Source organism: Vicugna pacos, chromosome 2, assembly GCF_048564905.1.
Source record: "Vicugna pacos chromosome 2, VicPac4, whole genome shotgun sequence".
Classification (NCBI taxonomy): domain Eukaryota; kingdom Metazoa; phylum Chordata; class Mammalia; order Artiodactyla; family Camelidae; genus Vicugna; species Vicugna pacos.
The window spans coordinates 65130377-65152102 of record NC_132988.1 but is presented as its reverse complement, the minus strand read 5'-3'; the positions used below and the strand labels follow the sequence as shown (position 1 = coordinate 65152102).

The window sequence follows — 21726 nt, the reverse complement described above, 5'->3', positions numbered from 1 at the left end:
AGGCCACAATGAAAGTTCCGTTAACTACAGGCTTCAGATTCCTCAGGCCAAGGAACAAGCAGACAAGAAAAGAAGTCACCAGCTGGGCTGGGGTAATTGACTCTAGTCGTCAGAAGGAGATAGCACTGCCATTACATAATGGGTTCTATTTTGGTTGCTCTCTTGAACAATTTTGACACTAAATGGAAAAATGCAGCAGCAACAAGCTAAAAAGATCATAATGACCGGAAGCTCAGACCCCTCACTGATGAAGACCTGTTTCCTGCCACCAGGCAAACCTCGAAAGCCGCAAGAAGTGCTCAGAGTAAGGGGAGTCTTGAATGTAGAGAAGAGGAGGAGACAGTGAATATCAGCGGTCCCAAGACCAGCGGCAGCAGCAGCGCTGTAGTCCATCCCACTAACTTTCTCTTAGCGGTTTCCTCAAGGGGAAGAGGCCCCCAGAATCTGCCCAGAGGAGCTGCTCCCAGACCTACGTTAAAAACCTGTACCCCAGGGGAAAAGAGCTGGGCTCCAGTGGACGCTGGGATGAGCCTCCCTGATACCCAGTTCGTGATGAGAGCAGATTCCCAGCAGCTATGAGTGCTGCCAGCCAGCACAGTCCCCCTTCACACCGCCTTGGCAGAGGAGAGTCACATTGCTAAAGTCATTCCCCCTTCTCAGAAACGTCCACGCTCAATGACTGACTCAGGATAAAAAGGCCCCACCCCTTAGTTCAGTTAGGAAAAACTCTGAAGGGCCATCCCAGCCTCAGATCCTCTGGGTTACCTGAAACTTCTGAAATGTCACTGCAGGCCAACATCCCCCCTTGCTCAGTCCTACTTCTTTCTCTCTTCTTCTTCCTTAGCTGTTGGGCTGCTAAGAGCAGCCCCCAGTAAACTTTGTGTACACTAATCTTCGTCTGACTTGATTTCTGGGGAACCGACCTATGACAAGTAGTAAAATGTTCAAATTCTTTTCAACATCTGATGTGGTGAATGTAAACTGCTTTATTATTATGGAATGCACTAAATAGTTTATTAAATTAAATAAAATTACTTTAAGAAGTTTTATGACCCTTGATTTGCATAATTTAAAAATAACATTATAAGATGTTTTTGCTATGTGTTATTCTTGTAAGTTCTAGCTCAAATGAATATTTAAATCACTATCATTTTGTAATTATCATAATCATTATTGAAGTTTCAATTATAAAGGGAAAAAAAGGCACCTGATTTTTTCTCTTTTGCCTAAAGACTCAATTTCTTGTCTGTTCTATTAAGGCACTCTAAGAATGTAGAGCAGTGATTCTCTGTAAAAACTGCAATTTAAGCCCTCATATTAATGTCAAGATTTCAATTGGGAACATTTCAGAAGTTGACTTTGTAGGTGGCTCTGTGAACAGCAGCAATAAACATAAATCCAGAAAGATCTGGCATTTTCAATTTTATAAACATTTGAAATTTAATAAAGGTTTGACATTTTTGGTGTCATTGTTTCTTTTTGTTTTTAACAACAACAAAAAAATGTTTTCAACATTTGAAATTTATACTTTCAACCTGAAAAAAACTTACGGGAGTAAATTTTTAAAAAAAAAAGAAAAAGACTGAGATTGTCAAATTTAATTTGGATAAACCTTGTACCTGCTTACCATATGATGTGTATTTTGATAATCATACTGGAATACTTGATTGATTATACAATATGCTTTGTTTGATCATGATGTGAATTGTAATTTTAGAGCTTCTGGTGTTAACTGTCAAAGAGCCTTGGGCTGTTGACTTTACTCTGTGATGTATTGAATTGATTTGACTCATTCAATTGTACCCTGGATGTCTTTGATCCTTTGTTGATATTTCTCCTGGTAGTGATAAAACAGAACTACTCTAAAAATCTCTGAATTCCTGGAATTAAGACTTGTCAGTTTTGTTCATAGGATCTGTTACAAAATGTAAAGGGCATCCTGGGAAATACAGAAAATAAATTTGACGCTACCACAATCAGAGAGAAAAGAGTGATTTCATAAGGAGAACTATAACACGGGTGACAATAAGGAAAACACAAACAGATGAGTACAGCTCTTTCTCCATGAACTTCATCTTAAAATTATGTCTTGACTAACACCTCAATATTTTATCGAGATATCATTCTCTTAAGCCTTACCTCCTCTTGCTTATTATTTCCTTTGAAGTTTTCTGTCATCTCAACTTAAATTTCCCCAAACAACTAAACTGTCTCACTTGACTTCCTCAGATCTCAAAATACCTCCATTTTGTTTACTTTCTCAGTCACTCGTGTACCAAATTATCATTGTATAATAATATTCAGTTTTCTCAGTTCTTTTATACAAAGCATTATTAAAGTATTACATACTTTATCCTTTCCATATTTTGTAAATTCATTGTGCCTAATGACACCACAGCTATTTGTCACCTAACACCAGGATTATTGCAAGGGCTATTTAATTGGTCTTTTTATTCGAATATTTTACTTCATTCAATCCTTCCAGAATCTCTAGTTAGATTAATTATTCTTAAAAACAATAACAACAAAATTAGTTTAGTCATATTTTCATTTAAAAACTAACTTTCTAATAAAAAATAATTCATATCTAAACTGATTAAATCTGGTACAAATCTGTCTTTTCATTTTTATGGTATATTCTACATATTTAATTCTAAGGGAAATTTAGTTTTTGCTATTGAAATTGTTTTGAGTATCACAGTTCACAATCTCTTTTCCACAGTATTTTACTCACTTTCACATTAGTTGTACGAATTAGGGATGATCAACTGCTACTTTCCAACTTCATGTACTGAGCTCAGAGGTCAAATTACTTGCTCAAGTTGACACAATTTGCTGAACAAAGATTAAGCACACAGTCTTCTGATACCATTGCTCTCTCTCTCTCTTTTTAAGTTTGTCTTTCCATTCCATCTGCTTAACTTCTTAATAAAAATAATTTTTTCCTATATGCCTTCTTTGGTTCACACTTTTCCCCTTACAGATAGCTCATTTTCAATTAATATAAATCTTATCTATACAGTGTAGATCAAATTGAATGTCTAACATAAGGCCTTCCTGAAAATCAAAGGAGAAATGATCTCTACCCTCCTCCCTTGGGTTTCCTTCAATATTTATAGTTTTAAAATCCATTCAGTTATTTTTTTAGTTCATTTATTAATTTAAAAGCTAAAGAATATATTGCATCAGTCATTATGTTTAGTATCAATGAACAAAATGTGTTTTTTTCTAGAAATGCTTAAGGCTACATTTCAACTTGTATTTATTATTTTTACCCTGCATTTTTATTCTTTTACTTTAGCTATGTCTCACAATCCAGTCAGATTTCAGATTCCCTGAGGTCAGAGGCTACCATGTCTTTACATCTTGTATTCAACAAAGTTTTACATACTTAACATTGCATTTGAGAAAACTGACTAATCCAGATATCTTATTTTCAGTAGCAGTCATTTTTATTCTTATATAAGTAAGAAAATACATATCCCTGAAAGGAGAATCGGTGATTGGTCCAATAGCAAGGAGTAATTGTAGGAATTCTCAAACTTGCTGCTCGTAACTTTTATGGTAAGTAAGCAGAGAGGGCAACAGTACCTCCAGTTTTGAATGCGGATAATGAGGCTCACAGAACTTAAGAAATCAGCCTGGAGTCACTTAGATATAAAAAAAACTCAATCTGAATTATAATCCAAATCTGATACATGAATGTGATTCCTCCAATCAGTCAAAATGGTTGGTAGATACAGACCCACACTTGAGCCTCCCTTAAATGCTAGACACTGATATAGGTTGTTTAGTTTTAACTTCTTGCAGTAACACTATGAGCTAGATGTTCTATTTTCTTCACTTTTCAGATAAGCTGAAGGATAGAATGTAAAAGTGTCCCGTTCAAGGTATCACACTACTAAGTAGCAGGGATCAAGCAGTCAAACTCAGGAATTCTCATCTCAGCAGCCAAATTCTTCCCCACTATGCAAGTCTACCTCTTTTAGTTATCACAGTAAAGGCAAAAAGTAAGACATGAGAGATGATAAATACCACAGTGTGCTAAAGCCATGGATTTAAAGTGTGTTAGAGAAAATACATTGTGAGATGAGAGATTTTCAAAGATAAGGAAGGAACCAATGGCAAGATGAAGCAGACGATAGAGTCTAAACTATTCTTGCAGGAGTTCTGTTTCTCTTACTGTGGGAGACATGGGAATATTAAAGGCAGAAAGTGCTGTCATATATTTTACTCTTCTAAGAAGAGTGGTACCTTTGTAGAGCAACTGTTCTCATGTGCTCCATTGGGATTCTCCTGTGCTGTCCCTCTCTTCCCTCTGGAGGGCAGAGCAGTGGCTCTGTGTTGTCATCTTGGCATCCTTTGAAATTGTTAGCAAGTTGTAAGCAGAGTAAGCTCTCAATGAACATTTTTAAAAATTGAAAATAAATCCTCTCTCTCACACACATACATAACGTATACATCTAATGAATACAGTGTCATTATAACTTCTAATTTCATAAAGCTGTGAGTAGATAATTACGTTGTACACCAAAACTCTGAAGAATGAGCCTATACAAATCATGGACGTTCCCACCGAAGTCAAAAACTTTTATTTTTCCCTCTTTTGTTCCCTTGGTACATTATCTAGCCCATTTTACAATCATTACCAGGAGCGCCCAAGTTCCCTCGTTACAGTACCCCCTTCATTTTATACTCATCACCAGCAGCAATGCCACACACTCAGCCTAACATAGAGATTCAGAAGTATCTCAAAACATGAATTTTTTTTTGTTAAAAAAATCTCTCCAATCCCGAGATTCAGCGATGAAACTCCAAATATTTTTAGATTAAATTTAAAGGATTAGATTAAGAAAATTTCATGCTAAAGTAATAATGTAGGTAGAAAGATGATAAAGTGTGGTAGGCAGAATAATACTCCCCACCAAAATGCCTATGTCCTAATCCCAGATCCTGTGAACATGTTAGGTTAGATGGCAAAGGGGGAAGCGGTTGCAGAGAGAATTAAGGTTGCTGAACAGTTGACCTTAAACAGGGAAATTATCTTGGATTATCTTGGTGGGCCCAATGTTACCACAGGGTTCTTAAAAATGAAAGAGGCAGTCAGAAGGAGAGATCAGAGATATGATGTCATAGAGACTTGACCTGCTGTTGCTCTCCTTGAAAACGGAGAAAGAGGGCCACAAGCCAAGGAATGTGTGTGGCTTCTAGAATCTGAAAACGCTGAGCCATCAATTAAACAATAGAGTTTCCAGAAAAGAATATAGCCAGGCTGAAACCTTGATTTTAGTCCAGTGAGACATGTTGTGTACTTCTGAACTGTAAAACTGTAAGATAATAATGTTATATCATTTTAAATGACTAAATTTGCAGTAATATGTTTCAGTGGCAGCAGTAAACCAACACAAAAGAGAGTAAGAGAACTGTAAATTAACTGAACATGCATTACATGCTAAAATGTTGCACAAAGTATTTTGAAACAAGGAGGAAGCCGTGGTGCAGGTACTATATGGTGTGTTTAGTATGCAGTTCATCAATACCTGAATTTAGGATGTGTAAGGATTGCAGACAAAGTATGTCTCCAATGTGAAATCCTATGATAAAGGCAAGAGAAAGTCATAAGCAGAATAAGATAGCAAAGAAGATGGAGCCATAACTTTGAAAATGCCAACCTCAGGTGTGAGGGGAGGAAAGGAGCTGGGAAAATCAACTAAGACCGGAAAAGGTAAGAGAATTAACAGCTATTTCAAGGGTCATAGGCATTAATAGGGAAAAAGGGCTGCACAAGGAGGGTGCCAAGTGCTTCTGAGCCAGATGAGTACTGGAAAGTGGGATGTCATTTTTGACCCTTATTCTGGAAATTGTAGTAAATTAATTTGCACAGCAGTGGTGGCTGGTGCAGGAGAAAGGGTGAAAAAAGGGGTTGTGGATTGAAAAAAACAGAAAGCAAGACAGTACTGAGGTAAAAATAGTTATATAAAATATTTATTTCTTCTAGATTGCATAAAATGTCTGAGGGGCAAAAGTCTCATCCTGAAGAATTTCCACCTGAAATTATGTTACATAATTTGTAAATAGCTATAGAAAATCAGTGCAATGAGATATTGCTCACAACAATTCATGTAATGGCTAAGGAAAGGCACTTAAATATTGGCAAACTGAGGAACCAGGGGATTTTTAGGATGAACAGCCTTTCCCAAAACTCCATGATATAAACCTGCTGCTTAAACTTTTGTAATGTATCCAATTTATGAGTCATATCCAAAGACAGAGGGCTTCTAAGAAATACAGGTAAGGAGACTTTTCTTTGAGAACCATATCTTGACCAGTGGCCTGTGAACATTGACAAAACAAACCTGTGAGCCGCACATTGATGTGCATACAAGGGCCAATTTGTCCAGATGTCTAATATGGCACAGATGGGCAGGCGAGGCATTTGGCTGTAGTTTTCTTGTAAACATAAGAGAAAGCAGTACCCAAAGCTAACTTTTGAAGAGAGTAGCCATCCAATTGGGGAAAGGTACCAAGCTGGCTGACTGTCACAGCTCTAACTGCCATCAGCACCCTGCTGCTCTGTTGCTTGGCATCTGGAGAGAGGTGCAGCCCCTATGCACACAGCAGAGCTATATCCAGGAACAGCTGTCAAAACCTGCAGCAGCTCACTGACTAGGTTCCATGACCTAGTTAAGGACTTGGACAATATTTTCCTCTCAGACTTTGTAAAGGTTGGTATGCTTTTTATATGTAAGATGTCAGATATGGAAGGTTAACTTCCATGGCACACAGCACCAGAGGAAAAACAGAAAGAGAGAGAGAAATATTTGCATTGAGTATTCTGCATGAATTTCTATCTCATTCAGCTAGGAAGACAGAACAAATCATTGGAAGATATAAAAATGTAAACATTTCCAACTTTGAAGTCACAGTCAGAGTGAGTGTAGGGGTGGGTATGGGGTGGGGTAGTGAGTGTGTCTGTGTTTGTGGGTGTGTTACCTTTTTAACACCTAAAATCTTTTGTGTGCTAGTGGAAATACAATATTTAGTACTCTCTAACAATCTTAAGTCATTTAATTTAGGGAAGTAAAATACATTAAGTGTATAAATATGTCTTCTCTTGCTATTTGCCAAGATGTTTGCCATAAATAAAAGTAGCTTTATTTAGAAAATAGTAATACATTTAAGTTTTCTCTTCTTTTTTTTTTTTGTATTTGTAGTTCTTAAAGAATTCTCAGTCACAGTTTTTTTAAACTTATTTGAAGATGGAAAATAAAAACTAGATATGAATAAACATCAGCATTCTAGTAAAATAAACATAGTTACAACGTTCTCAACTTTTGGTGTCTTTCATCACATCAAGTAGATATTAAAACACTTATTTCCAGATATGTACCTTGAAAAGAAAGGAAAAGGGTAACTGAGGACAACCTCTGTCAGATGGACCTTTGCCAGATCAGGTCCATGTTTTGTTTTGTTTTGTTTTCTGTACTTTGAGAATTAGCAGGTTCTGTTTCTTTAAGCATTTCATGTTTACCACAAATCTTACCCCAGATAATGGTGTACACTTCTTTGCTTTCATATTATATAATCAGAAATTTTTAGATTAGGTAATTTTTGGTTTGGTGTATTTTCAACTGTGTGCCCCTATCAGATGCTACAGAGAGTAAGGAATGCGGAGGAAATACAGACAGTCAGGAGCTTTCATACTGCAAAGAATGTGTTACTATGTTCCAAGAGAGTTGGGGTCTTGGAGAAATTGTGCTGTTGAATGGAATAAAACCCTGCAGATGTCCTGTGTTCTTCAATATCTGAGAGTTTTTCTTCCCAGTTAAATATAGGTGTCTTTCCTATTTTGTGGTTAAGAGATGTTGCCCTTTGTCAATTACACTTTTCAATATTGTTAAAAGAGAATTTGTATATGTGTGAATTTAAGAGTACACAGGAATTTTTATGTTTTATACATTATGGACAACTATATATTAAATATCATTCTAAGAAATTATTTGGAGAAGTAAAGGCCAGGTAACAACTAAATTTTGGTTTTATCTAAATTATTTTGTTGATGTATTTAATTATGCTATTTAATTATGTATTCAAATCCACTTTAGTACAGCAAGATTTTGAAGTTCCTTTTTAATTAGTCTATAATATAAAATGTATATTTATGATGACTCCTTATATAGTTAAAATACACCAACAACCAAATAAAATTCAAAGAAACAAAACTAAAACATCTTTATAGCTCCAATATTTTCTCCAGTCTTTCATTATTCCAGGAAGGTCATACATACCACAGAATGGGATTTACATAAATTACCCATATTAGATGATTATCATGTTTTATAAGGTAGTAACATATTAATTAAAGCTATTATTTTGCACTATTTAAAAAAAAACTTACTGTAGCATCTAGCAGAACTATTGTATAATCTCAAATTCTCACTTTTGGATATCTATCTAAAAGAATTGAAATCAAGATCTCAAAGAGATATTAGCACTCCCGTGCTCATTGCAGAACTTCTCACAATAGTCAAGATGTGGAAACAAATGTCCACCAACAGATAAATGGTTAAAGAAAATGTGGTATATATACACAATGGAATATTACTCAACCATTAAAAAGAAGACGATTCTGAAAAATGTGACAGTGTGGATAAACTTTGAGGATATTACGTTAAGTGAAATAAGCCAGTCACAGAAAGACACATACTGCATGATTCTACTTACATGAGGTATCTAAAATAGTCAATCCATAGAATCAAAGAGCAGAATGGTAATTTCCAGGGGCTGGCAGGAGAGGGAAATGTCAAGTTTCTAATCAGCAGGCATAAAGTTTTAGTTAAGCAAGATGAATAGTCTCTAAAGATCAGCTGTATAACATCTTACCTATGGTCAATAATGTATTGTACATTTAAACTTTTTTTAAGATTGTAGATCACATATTAAGTGCTCTTACCACAATAAAATGAAATTTAGATAAAGAACTAGGGAAACTTGCAGCATGACAAAAATTGTGGTACTCAAACAGTTATACAAAAAGGAGGTTTGGCCTTCCGGGATTTTAAAATTGTAGAATAGATAAACAAGATTATACTGTAAAGCACAGGGAAATATACACAAGATCTTATGGTAGCTCACAGAGAAAAAAATTTAACAATGAATATATATATGTTCATGTATAACTGAAAAATTGTGCTCTACACTGGAATTTGACACAACATTGTAAACTGATTATAAATCAATAAAAAATGTTAAAAAAAAAAAAGGAGGTTTGACCTTCATAGAAGCTTAGAACAGTCTTTGACTTTAAGAGGTTGCTTCTGGAGACATTGGGTCCTTTTATGAGGGAGCCACCGACTGAGACAAGGAGTGTCCATTGAAAGCACTGTCTCCCAATTCCTGTCCCCCATGAAGAGAATGGACCATAATTTGAGTAAATTTCAGCTTGTAGGCAAATATCAGATTGTGAGTGGGATCATTTTAAAAATAAGAGGAGTTTAAAACTTTAAGAGAAGCAGAAGTGGAAGTGAGCTAAAATATGCATTGGCCTTTACAATTTATGATATATAGGAAGAAGATCTTGGTAATTTCAACCTTTTTTTCACCTCTAAAATGCTTATGTTAACCTTTTTTCTATCACATCTAATGGAATGTTTAAATCCTTGCACAATATTTTATTTGTCAGCAAGTATGTGAAAATGAAACAACACAGAAAGTGACCTTTAGCTTCCACAGGCTGGGTTATACATGTTATAGTCACAAAATTGCAAACTACTCAACTAGTCTACAATAAGAGGGAATCAGTAATAAATCTGAACTTTATAATATTTAGACATTTTACAAGTGCATTTTTAACCTGAAGTTTGGATTTACTACATATCATAAGACATTGTTTTTGCTCCCTCTTGAGGATAATTTTTAAAAACTCTGTGTCACTGTAGTATATTTTGGATTATTGCTTCAAAAAGTAATGTCTTTGAAGCCTGTAACTCTGTCTTTTGTTTCCCACCCAATGGTTTGATTATACTGAATTGTTTGTTAAGAACTTTCATGATTGACAGTCAGGAGGAAATTTATCCTTTGATCTTCAAAAGCTACCCAATATAGCTCATTCTATGAGAAATTGAATCTTTTCACGGTATTATGGCTCCTTGTTGCTACCTAACATTATGCAACATTTACTAATTTGATATTAACAAAGATTACTAAAGTAATACTACAGATGTAACACCTTGACATATACAAACTCACTGGGAAATTAAAACATGGCAAATGGATTATATATGTATAATATTAGCACTATATTACATTTAATTAAAATTATTTTGGTAATAGCACATTAAATTACAGGCTTAGTGGTTATTATTCATCTGTTATTAAGAGATTTCTGAGTTTCTAACATAGTACAAATTGTGGACCAGGTATTCAATAAATACTATTTGGAAATATAGAACAGGAAATAGTGATTTTCAGTCCAAGACACCATGCCTGAATAACTTATCTATTTAACAAATACTTAAGAAACTTCTTTTACCTTTTTATTTTGATATAATTTTAGACTTGCAGAAAAGTTGCAAAAATAGCACAGAGAGTTCCCGTATACCCTTAACCAGCTTTCAACAACTGTAATCATCTTACATAATCATAGTACATAACTGAGAAATTAACATTGGTATATTATTATTAACTAAAGTATTGACTTTCTTCATATGTTACCACTTTTCCCACTAACATTCATAGTTTTTTCTGTTCCAGAATTCAGTCCATGATCCCACATCACATGTAGTTGTTATGTCTCCTTAGTTTTCTCCAATCTGATAGATCCTAGTCTTTCCTTATTTTTCATGACCTTGACATTTTGGAGGTCAGTTATTTTGCAGAATGCCTCTCAATTTGGGTTTTTCATGGTTAGATTAGGTAATGTATTTTTGCAAGAGTACCAAAAAAGTCATGTGCCCTTCTCAGTTTATCCTATCAAGGGGTGTGTGACATCTATATGCCATATTTTACTGGTCATGTTAATCCTGATCACTTGGTTAAGGCAATATCTCAGGTTTCTCCATTGTATGAGGAGTGTTTATACCAGTCATGGATCTTGTTTTCAACTATCCAGTTGTTTCATAGAATAGGAAAAAACCCATAAATATAATACAACATAAATTTGATAGAGATATGGTTATTGTTAAAGCACTTAACTGGAAAACCTAACAATCAAATAAATTAATCAACATTTCCTAGAGTGTGTGACGTGTAGTCTGAGATTTGAAGACAGAATAGGAATTAGCCCAGTGAAGGAGGGTTCCAGAGAGAAAAGGGAAAATATGTTCCAACCACTGTAAGTATAAAGCCACAGATGTGCTGGAGAACTATAATCAGTTAAAGATGCTTAAAATATAAATTACTTATGGGTGAATCTAGGCAATTAGGTTGAAGCAGTTGTCAGAAGTCAAATCTAAAGTGTACTCTGTGCTCTCCTTAGAATTTGGACAACATCTTATACTTCTCATTTTCAGCAAAACAAAATCTAAATGTTTAATCATTCTATTCAATTCCTTGAACAGTACTATCTTAAGCTTCTTTTCCAGTCTCATCCTCTATTAAACATCACCATGCATGTTGTAGGTGCCAATACTCAGAGCAATCAAATCTACCACATCCTTAGAATTTGGTGCTATTACTTTGGCCTGTAATATTACTCTTTTCTGCCTGGTAAAATTCTACTTACTTATAAAGTCCAGAACAAATACCATCTTCTCGGGGATAACACTCCTTCTTTGGAATATATTGTGTTTCTATCATACTGGTATTAGAACATTCATCATGGTATGCGTTTTGCATAAGTTTATTTTGACCTAATAGAATATAGGTAATTTGAGGGTAGGAATAACATCCATATATTTTTCTATTTCCATTTTCTATCTCAATGTTTGGCTTACGGTCAGATTTCAATAAGTAACTGGTGAATGAATGAATGAATGAATGAATGAATAATAAACAAAGTACTAGGTTTAATGGAAAGCTCCAGCTGAGCCACTTGTTTTTAGTCATTATTGTAAGAGTTAATAAAATAATTCAGTTCAAGAGCATTATTCATGTTATTACTGCAGATAGAATCAGCAGAGAGAGAGAAATTAATGTGACTTCTAATTTCCTGTCATAAATATTCAGTGACATTTGGGGAGATTGCAAATGCTTGTTAACAAGTTTCCTTCATAGTTTATACATTAAAATCAAACTTTTTAATTATAGTAAAATAAATATGCAGTAAGTTATTTCTGAAGTTGTTACATAGTTAAAGGCAAGGAAGTGGAAAACTATTTTTATAAATTTCTCTAATTCTTCTGTACTTTAACATAATAATCATCATTAAAATTTAGGATTTAAACTCTTTTCAATTGATGAATGAGGTAATTTATCTCAAATCAAACTCAAGAAAGAACAAATCTTACTTGAAGGATATAATATAAATCTGTACATTTAAGCAGTAGTTCATCAATGGTAAAATAATATTGATCTAATTAGAGGTTTCAATGAAGTGTTTATTTTGGGCAGTTGCTGGAAATTTCCCCTCAAATTAAAGAAACAGATTAGCTCAATCTGTCTCTGAACTCTCCCAAATTTTTCACAGAACTGAATTTGAATTAATGTCAATGAGTTTCTTAAGCAGTCTTTGTCCCATGTGGCAGACATGAAGTCAGAGGCAGGAAAAAAACTGAATCAGTTGTTCAAAGTTACTATGAAGTCAGTGTTGCTTCTTTCATAAAATATAGATTCCTGTGCTTTACACAGAAGTGGCAAGATGAGAAATTAGCTATATGTTAACAAAATTATTACAACTATAACCTTGTTTTTACTCAATTGATTTCAACAGCATGTCTTAAAAATCTTCCTTCGTGTTGATTATCCTTGCAGGGGAAGTTAGAGTAGTGATAATGATACTGAAATACTCAGGGCCAAGAAAAAAAAAGTTGCAGTGGCATCGTTGCATACATTAGGATAACTAGTGTGTAAGGAAGGCAAATGAGTGGAAAAGCACATGGCAGACAAGATAAACAGAAGAATCATTACACAGTCAGATAATGATAGGTCATCATTTCCAGTGGTACAAACAAGACAATCTCAGATTGGGCAGAATCAAAGAAAGAGGTTAAAGGAATAATAGTTATCACAGAGCAAAGATACTGAAAAATGACAGTAAAATAATGTCAAGTAAAACATGAAATCCTCGACAGAAACTATGTAAAAAAAAAAAAAAGCAGAAGTTACTGAGTTTTCATCACCTCGTAGTTCTTCAACAGTCCTTATAAATGTTGCCTGTACTTACCTTCTCAAACAAGTTAAATTCCATCCACATGCCGCCGGTCCAACAGCAAAGCTTTGGTAACCGAGTCCTAAAAAATGAAAACGAAAACAAGTGAAAAAAGATCAGTTATGGTTTATCTTTATGGGAAAAAAATAAAACCTGAGTTGAAGACGCAATGCAGAACAAAACAGGAGCAGACTTGCCAAGGTTATGACTCCTCCTAGATTCTGTAGTTTGATAGGCATAAACAAAGTGCTTCATGATAGGTTTGACTGCTCTTCCGGAGACAGTGTTCAAGAAGCACAACTAAAGAAAGGAAAGATGAAATAATTCAAAGAGAATTTAGTGGCAGAAGATAAAGGTTTTATGTGTCTTCTCACAGAAAATATAACTGCATGAGAACTTCCTGTGAGGCATACTTGAACGGCAATCAGCCAGGAGGGGAAAACATAATGATGGTGATGGATATAGACGATTCCAGGTATCAAGCTGCAGGTAAAGGAGACTATAAAGTTTCCCTGTATGCTCGATTCCTTCTAGAATATGACAATTTCTATCAAAGGATTTATTTCAGACTACCTTTATAACCATTTCCATAGAGCTAAACTTTGATGAAAGAGGCCACATAGTCACTATTTCTTAGACAGATTATTCCAAACTGTCAAAGAACCATAGAACATTAAAAAAAATTATTTCAAACTATCTGTGTTTAAGACTGTATGCTAGAATTGTCAAGGTCCTACAGAAGAGTTTGCTCAAATAAGATGTACTAAAAATACACAATTTTGTTCAACCAAAAATAGAAATAAGAAAAAGAGTAGTTTTCTATTTTAATTTTAAAACTCTCCACCATAAGACTTGAAATTATGCTAAAGATGTCAACATAAACAGAATATTGCATTATTTCTTTTTCATAAAGTAGAAATAGGGTGTGTATATGGAAAAAAGAATTAGCATAAGATTTTCATGTTAACACAAGAATAATGAGATATTTTAAAGTACAATTATGTCAATTTGATATGACAGGTTTCTAAGAGCTACTTTCCTGACATCACTGACTGTTTCCATATTTTGGTGGAAAAGCTATAATATGGATAGTTCCAAATATGCCTAATTCTCAATTAAAATGACTTTTTTTTTTACAAGTTATATATTTTCATCTATTGCCACATTTTCCTGTTAATATTTTCATTAGTTGGCTTCTATCCTGATCCTTTGTTTATATGTTTTTCTTTTTCCCTCTGTACTCAGATTCACAGCCATGGTACCTGTGAATGTATCTTTGTAGTAAACTGAGAAAATAGAAAATAAAAGCAGAATAGGAAGTATTGTTGACAATGATAGTTAACATTTATTGAATGCTTCATATGTGCCAAGAGTTTGACAATTTTATCTCTTTCAAACTTCACTATAGTCAGTTGAGATACCAGTTTTCTACCCATTTTACAGGTTAAAAAAGAGGCTTAGAAAGGCTAAGTGGCTTTGCCAAACAAATTCTACCAATAACTGATGAGGCTAGGAATCAACTGTGATCCATCAGACTCCAGGGACTGAATTCTTAACCACAGCACAGCAGAGAGGAAATGGATCTGAGGAGCCTTTGGTCATTTTCAAGGCATATATTTTGGAATGTGAAATTGGATATACTCTGCATGTTGGGCTACCTACAAAAAGAAACTCCAATATAGTTCTCTGCATTTGCAAAATATTATCTAAATTGAAGATTATCTCCAAAATACTCCTTAGGAATGCCAAACAAATTCATCAAATATTTCTTAGAACTTGAGTAAGTTTAAAAATACTGCTTCAACCTGCAGACTAAAGTTCTGCCTAATAGTCAGGAAAATTCTGAATCTTCAGTGGTCTCTATAAGAATGGCTAATTTAATTTCTGTCCTACCTCCCCTTTCTCAGAAGATATTCTAATATCCTTTGGAAGTGCCAATGAATACTAATGTATCTGGAAATAACTGTATTATTTTGAAGAATATTGAAACAGCTTCTTTGGTTATTCTTTGGTAAACTTCCTCGAGCCAAACCTGCATTCTCGTATCAGTCTTTGCATTTAACCACACGCTTAAGTCTTATGTTGCCACCTCTAGAGATATTTGTATTGAGTCTATCTCTACTTGAAAAATAAAAAAATTCTGTTATATGTTAAGTTAATTTTAGGGATCTATTAACTGGTGTTGGAAGGCCTTTCTTGTAATTTAGAAATCATGCATATAAAACCATGGAATTCCCTGGATTCCCTAAATTTCGCCAAGAAGTGACTTAAGTGTGATGAATAATTTTGCATGTGTGTGTGTGTGGGGAGGGGGACAGTGGGAACAAGGGAAGAGAAATAAATAAGGAGAGAGACAGATTACTTATATGATCTTTATCCTCATTTCTATTTTAAATGGGAAACTTCCCAGGTCTAGACCTCTAAGGAGACACTAAATCACAAATTTCCTGGGTCCCCAAAATACCCCATAACATATATTTGGAAGGGCTGCCACAAATTCATCTCACACATTGTTAAAAGACCAAACACAACATAGCTAAAAACTTGATTGATATTTACAAAGAAAAAGTTGCTTCAAATAATTTAAGAAATTCTCAATTATATTAAAATCATCTATAAAAATAGATTCAAAATATCTAGTTTTAGAAATTGTGATGATGTCAGTGTTACTCAGAGTTCCATCTTGTATCCGTTTTTATTTTTTCCCTACATACTCTACCTTTGAATGGCCTCCACATGGAGTTCCAACTGTCAGTATTCTCCAAAGTGTCTGATCTATGGAGTTAGCACCAAAACCAGCATCAAAAAAATTCAGACCTATGTATCCTTATATATACTAAAGATCTCCACTTAAATAATCTGTTGTTATCTCAATATCATATGTAAAATAGGAACTTTTCATCTTCCCTTAGATTTTTCCAAATTTTTATATATTCAGTATCAGTCCTACACCCTAAGTATTTAGTGGAAGTAGACCAAGAAATTTTTCATAAATGTCTACAAATTATTCTATCTCTTGTAGCTGCCATGAACATGTGTGATCATTTTTCTTGGGAGATGTCTATAATGCTATTTGGAGACTCATAGTTGCCCCTGCCCACTGTGAAACTGACACAGTACAGTTATTATGATGCTTTCTCCACTGCTACCAAATGCTTCAGTCCTCCTGACGTAGGTGGTACTGGTGAGGTGTGGTGACATGGGGCTTCTTCTCTCAACCCTGTGCCTCACTGCAATACTAGAGTCCATGAAATATCTCTTATTTATGTTCAAGGCTTATAAATTCTCCTGGGTTTTTTGCCTATACTTTTCTTCAAGAGGTCAAAACTATTGCAAGTGATAATGTTCTGGGTAAAACTAATTTTATTCTCCTCTAAATTCTGAATCCTATTACTTACTCCTTCAGTAAAGCTCTTTCCAGTTTCCGACTCACTAAATTAATCCCTGTGTACATAAATGGAAACAAACACCCAGTGGAGGTTGCAGAGGGGGAAAAGAAGAAATTAGGGAGTGATCTTTTTCTTTATGCTTATCGTATTACCAGTCTTCATAAATGTCACCACCACCATCCCAGTTATTAACAGGATAAATTGGTAATCATCCCGGATTCCTCTCTTCAAAATGTTGGCATTTCAGTCACTCATTTAATCTGCTAAATCAACCTATTAAATGGTTTCCAAGTCCATCCTATCTTTCTCAGGACTTAATTTATTACTTAGACTACTCTCGTTAGCTTTTAAGCAATTCCATATGTTCAGTCCTTTTGTGTCCACCTGGAATCCATCATGCCACACTCTGATGAAATGATCTCTACTAATATACAAGTTGGATTATGTTTTTACCCTTTACCAGATTTCCCTCAATTGCTTCCTATTGTTTTCAGGAATATCAAATCCTCCTATTTTATTAAGATACTGTTTAACTGTTACGTAAGTCAGGGTTTGGTAAAGTAAAGGTGACAAGGTAACATAATTACAAGCACCACTGAACACTGAACAGCATGCCTTGAAGTTTCTTAAGAGAAAGGTCTTTAAAAATACGGAGCATAATGCGAGAGGGTCACAGGCTTTCTTGGTGTAGTCAGCATACTCTCCTGGCTGTCACTAGAGGTCACTTTGTTAATTTCCAGAAGTTTGTGACTTGCAAGACATGCATTATTTCTACAATCATTGCCACCACTCCAGCTTATAAAACATCAACATCAGCTTACCACTGTATGAGAACTAATTACAACAGAAACTCAGCTACGACCTCTGCATCTTTCCTGCAGCATCAGCATTAGTCTGAAAGATGTTTTTCCTTAGTGTGGTGCAGGTTTGCTTTGTTAGTTACCAACATTTTATCTCATCGACTCTACAACTGGAGTATTCTTGATGTTCACTTGTACACCTTTCACACAGATGATTTTGTCAGGATCCTCATGGCATTCCCTTTCTTTTTGAAGCCTGTACCTCTCACTGGCTCATGGGTATTTCTTCCATGGTCTGAAATGTTTTCATTGACCTCATTGTTTATATAAACTCACTATCAGATTTACATATATATATATATATATATATATATATATATATATATATATACACTTACATCTTTAACTTAAAAATAAGGATAACAATATCTTTCATTTTCTAGGTGAACAATTCAGTAAGTGCCTAAGTAGATTAAGTAGTAGCACTTAACACTCCTGGCAAGGTAGAAATGCTTGTATAAGAGACATCAGACCAGAATTAAGTATCATAATAGTTCAACCCACATAGACCTTTGACAGAAGCTCATTGATCAGTCTTTGTCAGTAAAATAGACTGACAGCCCTTACTTTCAAACTTGAGTCATGTAGGAAAAAACACCCAAACCTCACTAGGTCTAATGAGAAGAGTTTTGATGTAAACCTCCATTGTTGATTCATAGTTCCTTTCCAAGTTCTGAGACGTCAGTCAGTTCACAGGTGTGAACCTTGAATGAGGAAGAGTCTGGGTACACATGAGGACTGTCAGTCAACTCACAAGCATACAGCTTCTTCCTAAACTTCCCCAAAGAAGGGGCTATTCTCCATAGTCATTTTACAGAGAATATTTGTACCAGCGAAAGGGAAATATTCACACAGGACCTTTTAAGTGTTCATGGATACTGGCGTTAGGCTGACAATCCTCTCTAAGCATCTCTAATGTCAATATGGCCCACCTACTAGTTTGGCTGGGGGATTAGAGAGGTCAAGGGATAACAGGAATTTGGTCCTGAGTCTGTCTCAGAGTTTGTAATGAGGATGGTGGTTCTGTGAACATATATCCTACATTCCTGATTGTATAGCTGGTATATTTATATTTAGCACAGACAGAATTCTCACATTGTTATTCTTATTTGTGAAATGAAGGTTTATTATAGTAGGGGAAGCCAAGAAGAAGCCCCTAAAGTTTCTTCTCCCTACAGAAAGAATAAACTGAAAGCAAAATCTCCAGGGCCACTAGAGAGATTAGTGTTACTGTCACAGATCTGAAAGATGCAGGGGTGTTGATCTCTATTACATCCTCGTGTAAATTACCTGTTTGTTACACATGGACTGATGGGACTTAAAGAATGAAATTTAGATTATAGGACATGTGATCAGATTATGACACCAATGGTAGCTGCTCTTTTAGAGACATGATCTTTTCACTGGTGGTCACATCTAATATATGACTACAGATAATGATGAATGCATTATCTTCTGTGTACTGTTCTCTGTGTGTGACAGAATGTGCTTGTTTGCAACTGACTGGGAAGCAGCATACTTTCACCATTTTTGAGAAGTGTATCTATCTCACTTGATGCCATAATTTAGTCTGGAGAAAGTGATGATCTCACCATCCCAGGGCACTTTACACAAGTACAGTAAATTGATGACATCATAGCATTTGGACCTGGAGAGCAGGAAGCAGCATACTCATTTGTATCCTGTACATGTTACTAGTTGGGGAAGAGAGGCAATGTTCTTCATAGCAAGCTTCATCATGGAGAAAGTGGTTTGCTTTGTTGTGATGTGTTTTTTGTTATTCTATGGATGGTGAGAATCCAATCTTGATAGATTATATGGGTGATGAGAGGCAGAGCACAGGCACCCCTTTTGCTAACCTAGATTATGGCAGAAGCAGTGTGTACCAGGAGCCAATAGTTTCAGGACCGGCTTCCTGATTCCACTTCCTGGATTATGGAAGGGATGGTGGTGTGGTCTATACCCAGAAGTTCAAGCAGAAATTCCCTGTGTCCTCAAGTTCCTCATCATGACAGAAATTTCAATTTGTGAATCAGTTCTGTGGACTGTTCTAGGGATCATTTCTGGAAGGCAAATGTGGATCCCGCTTTTCTGTATCTTGTTCAGCAAGAATCCAATTTCCAATATTAAATCTCTTTCACATTATCTAGCAAACTTGGCCCCTGTCATCTGCATTAAACCTTAACTGACACAAGATCTGGACATTTAAGCCATACACATGGTAGGAGTAAGAGTAGGTTTTGAATTGTATTTTGATGGTATTTTACCCAAATTCTTCTTTTTCAATCACCTTTACCTCTCTTTGGTATCCTCCTCCCACGTAAGGAGTTCTTAAGGGAGATATACATGATTAACTGGGGTAATTAACTCATCACTAAGCTAGAGCCTGATAAACCCAAATGCAAAAAATGGGTAAAGATTTACCAGAGCACTTGGTTGAGGTGAGTGAGAGAAGAATGTCCCTCTGCTTATCTCCAAATCCAAGTCTTTTTAATCATGCTTTGTGTAGCTCCATGCTATAAAATTTATCTATCAATGGTTATCACATGTACACATACATATAAAGAGCTGGGGAAATTAACATTGTCAAATATTTGAGTTTGTTTATTCCTCTGAAGACTACTAGTAATGTGGAATTAGAAGAAAGAAAACCACATATACGCAGATGAACGATTTAAAGAATGCCCACACTGCCCATGAATAATCGTGATCGAATCAATGACTTCTGAACACGAACAATTCTATCAGTCATTTCTCTTCCCTGGATAATGGTTTAGAAAGATAATGAGAAAGGAGCTAGAACTTCTTTCCACTATAATATTAAACAGTTATATAACACAGTATAAAATCTTTAATAAAATACACATATTTTAAAGAGCTACAGCAATTAGGGAGGGTAGTATCAGTGGCAGAAGTTTTTGGATAGCAATATGAGGTTACTTTAATTCTTGCTTTAATTTAGTGTTTGTACAATACCCAAATTAAGTTTTAACCAGGGAGAATTTTTAGCCAGTGTTTATCTCTTTTTTGGTTTTTGTGTCTGACTTTCCTCTTAAACACTCTGAGATTTAGAGGTTTTCTCCATTTTATAGACAAAGATATTGAGCTAGGGTAAGATTCGGTAACTTACCTAGGCATCAGAGTTGTTCTTTGGCTTAGGAAAAAAAGGAGATAAATGTAATCAGTACTTAATATACTGATTGGTTCCATAATATTGAAAATTAAATGAGTAAAATATGTACACTCCCAGGAGTTATGGTCTTGGACTGCTGAAAGGTTGGGATGTCAGAAGGATTTAGTAAGACAGGAGACTGTTAAGGATATTGTTATTTAGATGAGAATCCAAAGCTTTATTTAATCATTTTAAAGTTTTATAAATCATTGCAACATGTAATTTTCTTAATTCATTTATGTGAACTTCTATATGCAGCTTCTTTATATAATTTATGTGTATTTATATTTATTTCATTCATACAAACCACCAGAGTCTTAGAAAAACAGGAGGAAAAAAAAAATCACATTTTCTTTGCACAGTGTTGGGAAGGACTGATTTGAGAGTGAAATTAATTTGAAGCACGTTATGCTTTTCTGATCCAGTGGTGAATTCGAGAATGATAGTGTTCGAAATTTCTGCTTCTCCCTTTTACCTATCTTTGTTACCAGATCTGGTCTCAGATGGAAAGAGAAGAGAAATAATGGATTTTTTGAGAACTGAAGAGTATTGGGTTGGCAAATGTGTTTATGTGTTTATGATGAAGAAGGAAACACTTAAAGGGAACACGGAACTCAGATCAGGACAAGAAGAAAAGCATGAGAAATGCATGTTTGGCTTTGTCCTTGTATATTTGCAAAACATAATATATAAGTTCAGATAGCAAAGGCTGTAAGATTTCTCTAACATCTTTAATTGGTCACATCTATTTCACTGATGAAGCTAGGGAAATTAGGAATGCACTATTTTTGTGACCTCAGAAATTATGTTTTTCCTTTCATGTCTTCATTTCCTATACTAGATAGGCTTATGCAAGCTTATCAGTCAAATATTATATTGTACATTTAAAAGCAGGGCCTCTTTCTTAGCAATAAATCAAATAATGCCCATGCCCTTGATGGTCCAGAGTGTGAGAATGTCACAGCTTCCTATTTATAAGAGGTCATTTGAAATCTTTTT

General features: G+C 35.0%; 1 long non-coding RNA gene across 1 annotated transcript in view; it reads right to left on the bottom strand.

Annotated features, from left to right (window-relative positions):
- Positions 1–13320: 13320 nt before the first annotated feature.
- LOC140700160 (uncharacterized) overlaps positions 13321–21726 on the bottom strand; it is a 53796-nt gene continuing 45390 nt past the window's right edge. Inside the window, exon 2 of the long non-coding RNA XR_012078433.1 lies at positions 13321–13388. This is a non-coding gene — a long non-coding RNA (uncharacterized lncRNA). The remainder of the gene's footprint in view (positions 13389–21726) is intronic.